This window comes from Quercus robur, chromosome 4 (genome assembly GCF_932294415.1).
Source record: "Quercus robur chromosome 4, dhQueRobu3.1, whole genome shotgun sequence".
Taxonomy (NCBI): domain Eukaryota; kingdom Viridiplantae; phylum Streptophyta; class Magnoliopsida; order Fagales; family Fagaceae; genus Quercus; species Quercus robur.
The window spans coordinates 63,920,541-63,932,034 of NC_065537.1; the positions used below are offsets into that span (position 1 = coordinate 63,920,541).

An 11,494-nucleotide genomic window follows, 5' to 3' on the forward strand; every position below is an offset into this window, starting at 1 on the left:
GTTACTGTTTATATGCGCTAAAAAAAAAAACACGCAAACGTGGTATCATTAGTTATATCCAAACACTCACATTCTAAGGAATTAAAAATAAATTTAATATTTATATTTTATTATAATAAAACTTTCACAGTTCACACTACATTCTGTCATTGACTGGTTCAATATATATGTATGCATTATATAGTTAATTTAGACTTTTAAGTGGCTAACAAATTTTATATATATGATAGTTTTGATAATATTTTTTTCCTTTTACATAAAATTTTTAGTTAATTTGTGAGCATACTACTAGTAGCTATATAAGGTAGTGCACAACATGAACATCTCTATTGAAATTGGGAGAGAGAGAAGTTTGGAAGAGAGAGAATTGAATGAATAATGCTCTGCTTGAATATTATTAAGAATTGATTAGTTTATATACATTGAGTCATTAACAAACTTAACAAACTAATAACTAACTCACATGATCAACACGAGATGAAGTAAACAACAAATAACAGTAAATATAAAACTGCATGTAGCATAGCAGTGACAACTAAAACACCTAAACGACTTGCAGCTTGACTGAACAGCTTGACTGGTATTTCAACACTCCCCCTCAAGATGGAGCATATATGTTGCTCATGCCCATCTTGCAGAGTAAGTTGCTAAACTGTTGATGTCCCAGAGGCTTTGTAAGTAAATCAACCAATTGGTGCTTAGTTGAAACATGAAAGGTCTTGACTAAATTATCTTGTATCTTCTCCCTCACAAAATGGCAGTCAAGCTCTATGTGCTTATTCCTCTCATAATAGATCGGGTTAGCTGCTATGTGGATTGCAGCTTTACTGTCACAGTACAGAAGAGCAGGATGATCATGATTGATTGACAGGTCTTTAAGCAAGCCTTTTAACCATACAAACTCACTTACAATAGCAGCCATAAACCTATACTCCAATTCTGCAGAAGACCTGGACACAGTGTGCTGTTTCTTGGACTTCCAGGCAATTAAGGACTCACCCAAAAATACACAAAATCCAGTGATAAACCTCCTTGTATCAGGATAGCTGGCCTAGTCAGCATCACAGTAACCTTTCAAGTGTAAATCTGAGTTTGTTGAGAAAAAGAGACCTTGTCCAAGTGTCCCTTTTAGACACTTAAGGATTCTGTTGGCTGCTTGGAGATGTGGTTGTCTAGGCTGTGCAAGAAACTGACCCAGTTGATGCACACTATATGCAATATCTGGTCTAGTCAATGTTAGATACAACAGTTTCCCAACAAGTCTCCTATATTGAGAAGGATCTGTTAACAAGTCTCCATGATAGTTTGACAGCTTGGTGTGTTGCTCTATAGGTGATTTAATAGGCTTGGCTGCTAGCTGTCCAGTTTCTGCTAGAAGCTCTAAACATATTTTCTTTGGCAAACACTTATGCCTGTGGAGGATCGAGCCACCTCTAATCCCAGAAAATATTTCAAAGGACCAAGATCCTTTAGCTTAAACTGATCATGAAGAAATTGTTTGAACTTTGAAACAACTTCAAGGTTATTGCTAGCTACCAAAATATCATCAACATATACTAAGATAACAATGATAACATCATTATGAACTTTTGTAAACATAGAGTAATCAGATTTGGACTGAGTGAATCCATGGTTGATGATTGTAGTTGAGAGCTTTGAAAACCATTGTCTGCTGGCCTGCTTCAGTCCATACAAGGACTTGGTGAGTTTGCAGACTAAATCAGGCTCCCCCTTGCTACCAAAACCAAGTGGAGGTAGCATGTATACTTCCTCATCAAGGTCTCCATGCAAGAAAGCATTATTAACATCCAACTGGACCAAATGCCAATCAAGAGCAGTTGCAACAACCAGTATAGTCCTAACAGTGACAAATTTCACAACTAGACTAAAGGTTTCATAGTAATCCAAACCCTCTTGTTGAGTGTAGCCTTTTGCTACCAGTCTAGCCTTAAACCATTCAATACTCCCATTAGATCTATGTTTCACTTTATAGACCCATTTGCAACCTATAGGAACCTTACCAGTTGGCAAAGGTGTAAGCTGCCAAGTATTGTTTATTTCAAGTGCATGTATCTCATCAGACATGGCTGCCTGCCACCTAGGATCTCTTGCAGCCTTAGCATAGGCACAAACAGAGAGAGCAATAGTGAAAACTCTATGAGGGGTAGATAGCCTATCATAGGAAAGGACAGATTCAATAGGGAAAGGGGTAGTAGGTAATGGTAGGGGTTTGGTTGAGGCAAGTTGACAATGGAAATCCTGAAGGTAAGTAGGTGCTTTGTGAGGTCTGGAGGATTTTCTGGGTGCTGGTTGGGCAGGTTGGACAGACTGTACAGATTAGACAGGTTGTATAGGCTGGTCAGGTGGAGCAAGTGTGACTAGACTAGGGTTAGGATTGATAGGATGGTCTGGTATAGCATGTGGAGAAGAGATAGGTAAATCAGGTATGTGAGGTGTATGAGTGTCAATCATTGTGTCAGAAACTTCCATTGGTGAACCATCAAAAATGAAGGTGGGAGGTGGAAATAAAGAACCACTAGAAAGTGGTTGAGAGTTAGAAGCATAGTTAAGATGAAAATCCATGGAATGAAAAGGAAAAATGTGTTCATGGAAGACAACATCTTTGGACAAGAAAATTCAAGATTGAACAATTTATATCCCTTGACACCATAGGGATAACTAAGAAAGACACAGGGAGAGACTCTAGGATCAAATTTAGATCTATTCCTAGAGAGAGTAGATGCAAAGCACAAACAACCTAGGACTTTAAGATGAGAGTAAGAAGGAACATTACCCAAAAGGATTTCATAGGGAGTTTTATTATTCAACAAAGGACTAGGCAACCTATTAATAAGATAAACTATTGTAAGGATGCAATCTCCCCAGAACTTCAAAGGCAAATTAGCTTGAAACCTAAGGGCTCTAGTAACACTCAAAATATGTTGGTGTTTCCTTTCAACAACTGAGTTTTGTTGAGGTTTATCTACACAACTCAGTTGATGAAAGGTACCCTTGGAAGAGAAAAATTGAGGCATATGAAATTCAGGACCATTATCTGATCTCAAGGTTTTTATTTTAAGGTGAAAATGAGTTTCAACAAAAGAAAAGAAGGACTGAATAACAGTTCTAGCATCAAATTTGAATTTCAGTAAAAATACCCAAGTACATCTACTACAATCATCAACAATGGTCAAAAAGTATTTAAAACCATTAATAGAAGGAACCGAAAATGGTCCCCAGATATCACAATGAACAAGATCAAAAATGGAAGAACAAATGTTATTCTCATTAGGAAAAGGAAGCCTTTTTTGTTTGGCTAAAGGACAAATAGTGCAAACAGGAAGTTCTTTATCACAGAAAGTTACATTAGGAATTATTGAGCTAATCAAGTGCAACCTAGATGAAGAAGGATGACCCATTCTATTATGCCACAAAACAGAATTTGAAATAGTAGTGTTATTACATGAGACAAGACTACAATCAGCAACAACAGAGGAAGGAAAGTAAACACCAGGATGTGAGAGAACAGTGGGCATGAAATTGGAAAATTGAATTGGGACAGAAAGTTTGGCAGAGTTGGTTTGTTGTAGAATGTACAGGCCACCATGCTTTCTACACAAACCAATCGTCTTCCACTGGAGTAAGTCCTGTATAAAGTAGAATTGAGAGAGAAAAATGCAGCAACACCTCAAATAATGTGTTAATTTCCCACTGGAAATAAGATTGAATGAAAAGGAAGGAACACACAAGACATTGTCAAGGACCAAATCACATGATAACTGCACTTGACCAACTTGAGTGACTAAGACAGATTCACCATTAGGAAGTTTGACAGAGATGTGAGCTATAGAAGTAATTTTGGTAAGATATGAAATGGAATGAACCATGTGGTCAGTAGCACCACTATCAATAATCCATTCATTAGGTAACAAGGTAGGTGGAATGACAAGATTGGAAGAAAAAACTGAGTGATCTAAGTTGGTGGATGAATGCAAACAAAGAGGCATGGAATTAATAGAGTCTAAGCATTCAGGTTTATCTAAAATGTCACTATTAGGTGTAGGTAAAATACCTGTAGTGTGAAAAGTACCAGGTGGTAAGGACTTGGTGACAGGAGCAGTACTATTGATGAGTGTGGTAGTTTGATGAGTTCCAAGAGAAGAATCTTGATTTCCTTGTGATCCCAAGGTATGGGCTTGCAACATGGACATGAGTTGGTGACATTGAGAAGAAGTGAGAGCCACTGTGGTCAACTCCTCCATAGTATCTATGTGATCCAGATTGGAACCCATTGAAACCTGATTGGCTGAGTGCCCCTTGCCTTTGTTCTTACACCCAGGAGGGTAACCATGAATCTTGTAGCATTTGTCCACCACACGGCCAAGAATCCCACAGTGTGAACAAATTGGTCTTTCCATTTTTCCATTAGGCTTGTTGGTATAATTGCCCTTATTAGATGAATTATTAGGACCTCTAGAGAAGAGTGCAGCAGATTCAACTGCAATGGCATTGGAACCAACTCTTCTTTGCTTCTCTTCTTAAGTGATGAGAGAGAAGACTTGATTCAGTGAAGGTAAGGGCTTCATCAGTAGGATTTGTCCCCTAACAATTGCAAAGGATTCATTAAGCCCCATCAAAAAATTCATAGTACACTCCTCTTCTTGATACTCAACCCGAGCAGCCATTGAACCACAGGTGCAAATACCACAAGAACATGAGGGAATTGGCTTTATAATTGACCAATTCATCCCAGATTACCTTGAATTCCGTGTAATAACTACTCACAGAGAGATTATCTTGAGAGAGAGTACTCACCATTCTTTGCAGTTCAAAAACCCTAGGACCATTGCTTTGAGAGAATCGATTCTTGAGATCTGTCCAAACTTCTTGCGCAGTATTCAAGTAAATCACACTTGAAATCAAATCCTTGGACATCGAATTGATCAACCAAGAAAGAACCATTTTGTTGCATTTCTTCCAAGCAGGGAAACTTGGATTTGAGGAACTTGTTGGAGCTTTGATGGTGCCATCAACAAAATTTGTTTTGTTCTTGGAATCAAGAGCATAAATGATAGCTCGGCTCCAAGTAGCATAGTTCTCTTCAGTAAGAGGTTGATTAACCAGAATCAAGCCAGGATTCTCACTATTATGCAAAAAATAGGGATTGGACGGTTTTTCCCAAGCAGGCACAGAGGTTTAAGAAGTAGATGATACAGAATCTGTATTGGCAGATGCGGAAGCCATTGAAGAAGCTTGAACTAGGTTTTACAGAGAACTTAGTTTCAAGAATTAGAGAAAGCAGAGAATTAAAGAAACTTTGCAAGAGAGATCAATGAAAGAATAAGGAAATACAAAGTGAAGAAAGCTTGAAGAAAAGCCCAACAATGGAGGATGAGTTAGGAATCGATGGAATACACCGAGCCAACTCACTCTAATACCATATTGAAATTGGGAGAGAGAGAAGTTTGGAAGAGAGAGAACTGAATGAATAATGCTTTGCTTGAATATAATTAAGAGCTGATTAGTTTATATACATTGAGTCATTAACAAACTTAACAAACTAATAACTAACTCACATGATCAACACATGATGAATTAAACAACAAATAATAGTAAATATAAAACTGCATGTAGCACAGCAATGACAACGAAAACACCTAAACGACTTGCAGTTTGATTGAACAGCTTGACAACTTGACTGATATTTCAACAATCTCTTTTTTTTTTTTTTTTTTCTTTTCTTTTTTAGGTTTTGAGAAGAACCCAACATGACCATCTTGATACCTTCTTAAGTAGGCAAGCAACATGAGCATAGAAATAGTTAAAGGCTAATGATTATGGAGAAAAACTCTAAATACTAAAATTGCAGGACAGTATATAAGATGTTTTAGTGATACCTTCATGAGCAAAAGAGGAAGAAGAAGAAGAAGAAGACAATGATACATCAGAGCTTCTGGACGCAGATCAAAAAGTCACTATGTATGAATAAAATAACAACTAAAAAAACCAGTAGTTATCCTCAATGAGCAAAACTGTCTAATGACTAATGTTCACCATGATTTAGCAAAACAGCATTTAAAAAAGAACAATATATAGTGTAAGAAGATAAATTTGGTGAATCTCCTTTCCTATATATTTTAACAGTTGAGTTAGCACAACAGCCTACAATATAAGTTGAAATCACACAATGGCATTAAAATCTTCAGAAGAAACTTATCTTAGCCAGCAACAGTCTAATGAGTTGTCCACATAATCCGAAGTTGAGAGAACTTGATGGAACTAACAGGGAAAGTTTTAATCCTCTAACCATGCATAATTGGTAAACAAAAAGCACAAATCTCCATAAAACAAGAAAGATAAACAGTAATGCCATGTTAAAGTCGAGTTAATAATTTAGGCAAGTGATGCATTTAAAAGGTTCAGTCTAGCTGTGCTTTCTTTTCTTTTAATTACACTAGTCTACCCGTGCGATGCACGGAAAAATTCCAAAAATGAAATATTTATGAAACATTCTAAATAGTTTTTTTTAATAAAAAAAATCAAAAGCGATGGAACTCCAGAGCTTGCTCTTACTTATTACATAGTCCTATCGGATATATGTCCTGCCTATTTCACAAAAAGCTTGAATTTGTTCTAACACATCCGAAATCTCATTCAAGCATAGTTCATGCAACCCAATTGATGCTAGCAATTGTAAGTTGGTAAGCTCCACAATCAAATCTCTGATCCATAGTTCGTGACAGGAGTGTAACACTCAATAGAGCATGGCAGCCATCCACAATGGGTTTCCTTGGCAAGGAATTAATTTAGTATGGACTATAATAGGAGAATCATGACTATCTCTAAAAATAATTCCAAAACTTGCGTAATAGGTGGCTTTGCAAAAAGGCTAGTGCTATGTCCAGTTTTGAGATGAGGAGAAACAGGATTTGCAGTTGTTGGGCTCACTTAATATTTAAGTTTATGTTTTTTAGCACTGTAAAATTTAAAGATATTTTAGGCTAGTAAACAGTTAAAGTTATTTTGGTAATAAGTGGCGTAAGAATAAGTGGGGTAAGATATTTTCACAACACTTCTACAATAAATCTTAAGTGGTAGGTTGTTATGAGTGGGCAAAAACATAATTTAAGTTGTGGATTCAAATTAGAACCAATAAAAACTTATTACATATGTTTTGTCATAAAAATGTTGAGAAAATATTATGGACGTAGTTTTTATAAAAAATATAAGAAAAAAGGAGTGTTTTGTTTGCAAACAAATATGAACCACATCAAGTAAAATGCCATTGTCCACCAGAACTAATAAAACGGTAAAATGAACAAATAAAATAGTAAATGTATTTTAGTGGGTTTTATTGATTTGTGGGAAGGAGTAGCCTAGTTGTGACACGAGACCGAGGCCAAAATTTTGTCGGCTTCTTTTTCCTCTATTTGCTTTTCTTATATTTATAGACATGGTAACTTAATTGCTCATAACCTTACTAAACATGTTAGTCATGTCTTATGGTGTGGGTGGAGGATGTTCCAACACACATAAGCTCTATTCTCTTAGCCGATTTTGGCTAGTTTTGGTCAGCCTTTTTAATACAACATGCTGATTTGATTCTCAAAAAAAAAAAAAAAAAAAATGATCTCCAATGTATTTTTTTTTTTTAATGAGGAAGAAGCAAAACTAAAGTTTTTTTAGATGGTTGTTCAAATAACTTTGTAATCATCCTCTTTTTATATATTTTTTAATTTTTTTAAATTGTCAATTAATTTAACTTTCTATGTTGTTCATATATAATCTTGTAAAAAGGTTTGCAAAATTTACCGGAGCTTTGTCTACCACAATCCATAGCTACGAATTTCTTCTTTTTCTTCTACTCTTTTTTCTTTCTTAAAAGCTAGCTTCATTTAATTTCGGCCAAAACTCACCAAAATAGGCCGGAATGGCCACAATTACTAACATATCAAACAAATATAAAGGTAAAAAAAAAAAAAAAAAACTACTAAATTTCTTCTTCTTTTAATTTTCCAAATTAGTTTTAGGCATAAAACTAAATCAAGGTTTGAGCAACATAGTTGGTCTATATCAGAGACATTGTTGATAAGCTCACAAAGAAAGCTTATTAGACTCAACAACTGATTGATCTCAGCCTTAAAAAAAAAAAAAAAAAAAAAATTCCTAACTTTGTTTTTGAAGAAGAAGAAGAAGAGTCTTTGAGATTTAAAAGAAGCAGAAGATGAGGTATAGAGTGCATTTTCAACGAAGGAGTTAGACCCATATTGGATTTTTACTTATCTTTCTCTACATCTTTTGGTTGGCTCTTGAGAGAATGATGAATTCAGTGTGGGTTTTGGGCCTTTTGGCTGAGTTGAGGGAGGGGAAGTGATCGACTTTGTAGGTTGGGGATGGAGAGAAATAATGGGAGAAAAAAAAATTCGGGGCAACAGGGAGTTGAAAATAAACGTTAAAAATAATAATTAAATAAATAAATAAGGTGTAAATTTGTTAGACTTGAAAAATTATGTGCCAAAGTCTCATGAAGTTAACAAAAAGTCCACGACTTCAGTTATATAGTATGTTATGATTATAGTGTCCCACATGGATTAAGTATAAGTTTAACCATGTGGTTATAAGCTTTTGGTCGGGTGCTAACATAGTATTTATAACTTTGTTTCTATTTATTTTTGTTTCGAATTGGTCGGGTACTCTTTTACGTTGGAAAATCATACAGTTACCTCATGGGGAATTAGTCACGCCTACAAACGATATAAATACTACTGTTGCTTTAGCTTTACTCACGTCAATAGCACATTTTTGTTTAAAATTGTAGTAGATTTTTGTTTTCTTTACGTATATAAATCTAATACCTATGATATTAGACTTTTTAAGTTTTTGTGCTATTAACTACAATGTATGTGCCAAATGTTAAGGAGCTCATATATGGAATGAAATAAATGCATTTATTAATATTGTATTTATCCTTATTTGTGAGTGTTAAATATTTATCCTTACGAGTTCCTTTTGAATGGTTCAACAATCTTCTCTTACTTAAGGCCAAGTTTTGGGTCTGTTTTGTCTTTTCTTAGCTGGCTGTTCGTTCACCTCCTTAAAGAAAAGTACCAATTTCATACAATATTGGAAATTTCATTGACCTCCTTTGTATAGTACTTTAATTATTGAAAGAAATACATAATTTTTTGTTGGGACAAGTTAAAAATTAATTCTGTAAAATTTTGGACTTTATCTCTTATAATTGGTGAATATATGCAATACCTACAATGTAACAACTATTCCAATAACAAAGTGTGAAATAATTAAAAAAAACAAAACAAACAAACAAACAAACAAACACACACACACGCTCAAACTGACAACTTGTCAAACCCTAAAAACATTCATGACCCATTTATCGTCAACAACTAAACAATTCAAACTCTCAATAATCCTTCCCAACCACAACCTACCAAATTTGGAAGAAAAAAAAAAACATTTTCCAATATACTTTTTTCATGAGAAACAAAGAAAAGAAAAGTTGTGATCTCTCTCCATAATTTGCTTTCCGATTTGTTATACCAATGACATATATTCAAGCAAAGGCAATGTCTTGAGGGACCAAATAAGATTTGTGATACAAAGTGGGTAGAGATTGTGTATGACATTATCATTTATAGACATAGTTTTGAAACCTGGATCGTTCAAAGAATCGTAAAAGGGAGGTGTTTAAGGTTTTAAAGGTCGGACTAAGGTTGAATTGAGGTCATACCATGATAACATTATAATTAATTTAATAATTATTTTTAAAAAATTAAATTAGTAAAAATATAAAAATTGGCTGAAATATAAATATTTATATTTCAAATGTATTTTTCATATACAAATAAGTAATATTAAATCATAATCAAACATAAATAAATATTGAGTTTTTCAATCAATGGATATATATATTAAATTAATATCCTTAAACTTTTTGTTAAAGATCAATATTCTACGCAAGTCTTCATTTAAATTATCTTAAATCACATTTAGCCCATTTGATAATCCAATACTTTTTTTTATCACGCCAATCCCATTTAGTATATATGAAATTAAAAAAAAAAAATACAAAAACTGGAACAGGGGCCGACATTGGTTTGTCCGCCCATTAATTGATTAAGTACAATACAAGCACGGGCCTTAGCCAATTTAAGAAAGCAATAACTTGTTAAAGATTTGCAAGCATTTGGTAGTTGGTACAAGTGGATGACAGCTAAGCTTGCCTAAGCATTGGGTTGTCCGTCCATTTGCAACAACTTGACCTTCACTGTGACAGTCAAGCAATGAAGACCTGCAGAAATGGCAAAAACGCAGCGAGAGCGAGAGAGACAGAGACAAAGAAGAAGAATAAGAAGAAATAAAGATGCAATCTCATGGTTTGACAGCACCTCATGGTGGTTGAAGCTTCAACAATGGCTGTAAGTACCCAAAAAAAATCTCTGATCTGAACTTGTGATTGGGCCGTTTTATTGATTTTCTTGCATAGGGCAGTTTTACGGGTTGAAAGAATCGTTTTGGTGAACGGTTCATGGTTAACCCGGTCGCACCGTACGGTTCGATCCAGGTTTCAAAACCATGTTTATAGATTGTTCAAGCACTTCTTTAACGTTGACAACATTTTGGTTTGGAGTTCAAGGGCTTTGATTCTAAAAGCTTTTGTTTTTGTTTTTGTTTATTTTTTTTAATTTTTGGGGGTCTGTTTGTTTGCTGAGAATCCCACGATAAATATTCATGGCTTCAAATCTAATAATTTCATGGGGGGCTCCTTGGTGGGAAGGATTGGATTCTGCAATGGCATAGGTTAGGCTAATAGGCTCTTTATCTATGGAGGAAGAGAGATTGCAGATATATATAGAAAAAATAACACAGTGGGTGTTCTATTTCCAATAGGCACAATTGAACGTTTTGAAAAACCTCTTGATCGGGAATAGGAAGAATCACCACTAATCAAGACAGATTTGAAGAAGGTCCGAATTAATGCTCAATTAGTTGAAGAATAGCAAAATATTAATTACAAAAGGAAGGGATAATGTGTACCTAATATGGACTCTTTTTTATTTATTTATTTATTTATGTATGGTGGCAATTGAACAGGTATGAAGGAGTGATTCAGTTAAATGAGGAGAGGAAGAGACCGAGGAGGGAAGAGAGAGAGTTTGGCGTTGGGAAGTTGAAGTTGTGAAGTTTTGAAAGTGTGAAAAGCTGAAGTTGTGGAGTTTTGTAAGCCTGAAAGACAGGAAGACAGAGAGCGGTTAGCATTAAAGACTATTTAGCTTGGTTGGGGCTTTACGGTGGTCAGCCTTAACTGTAATATATAAAGATTGGGCTTTAAAGTGGAGATTAGGTTGAGAATAATTTCTTTTTAACGGTATATTAAAATTATGAAAAAATTTTAGAGAAAAGAAAGGTAATTACGTGGCTGTTGATGTGGTTCAATGTGAGCGTAGCAATATTAATTGCTACGCTTCAGCTT

General features: G+C 34.9%; 1 long non-coding RNA gene across 1 annotated transcript; it reads left to right on the forward strand.

The window, feature by feature from the left end:
* The first annotated feature begins 10,086 nt into the window (after positions 1 to 10,086).
* Positions 10,087 to 11,457, forward strand: LOC126723319 (uncharacterized). Its single transcript, XR_007654233.1, has 2 exons — positions 10,087 to 10,439; positions 11,116 to 11,457. It is a non-coding gene; the product is annotated as an uncharacterized LOC126723319 (long non-coding RNA).
* The last annotated feature ends 37 nt before the right edge of the window (positions 11,458 to 11,494 follow it).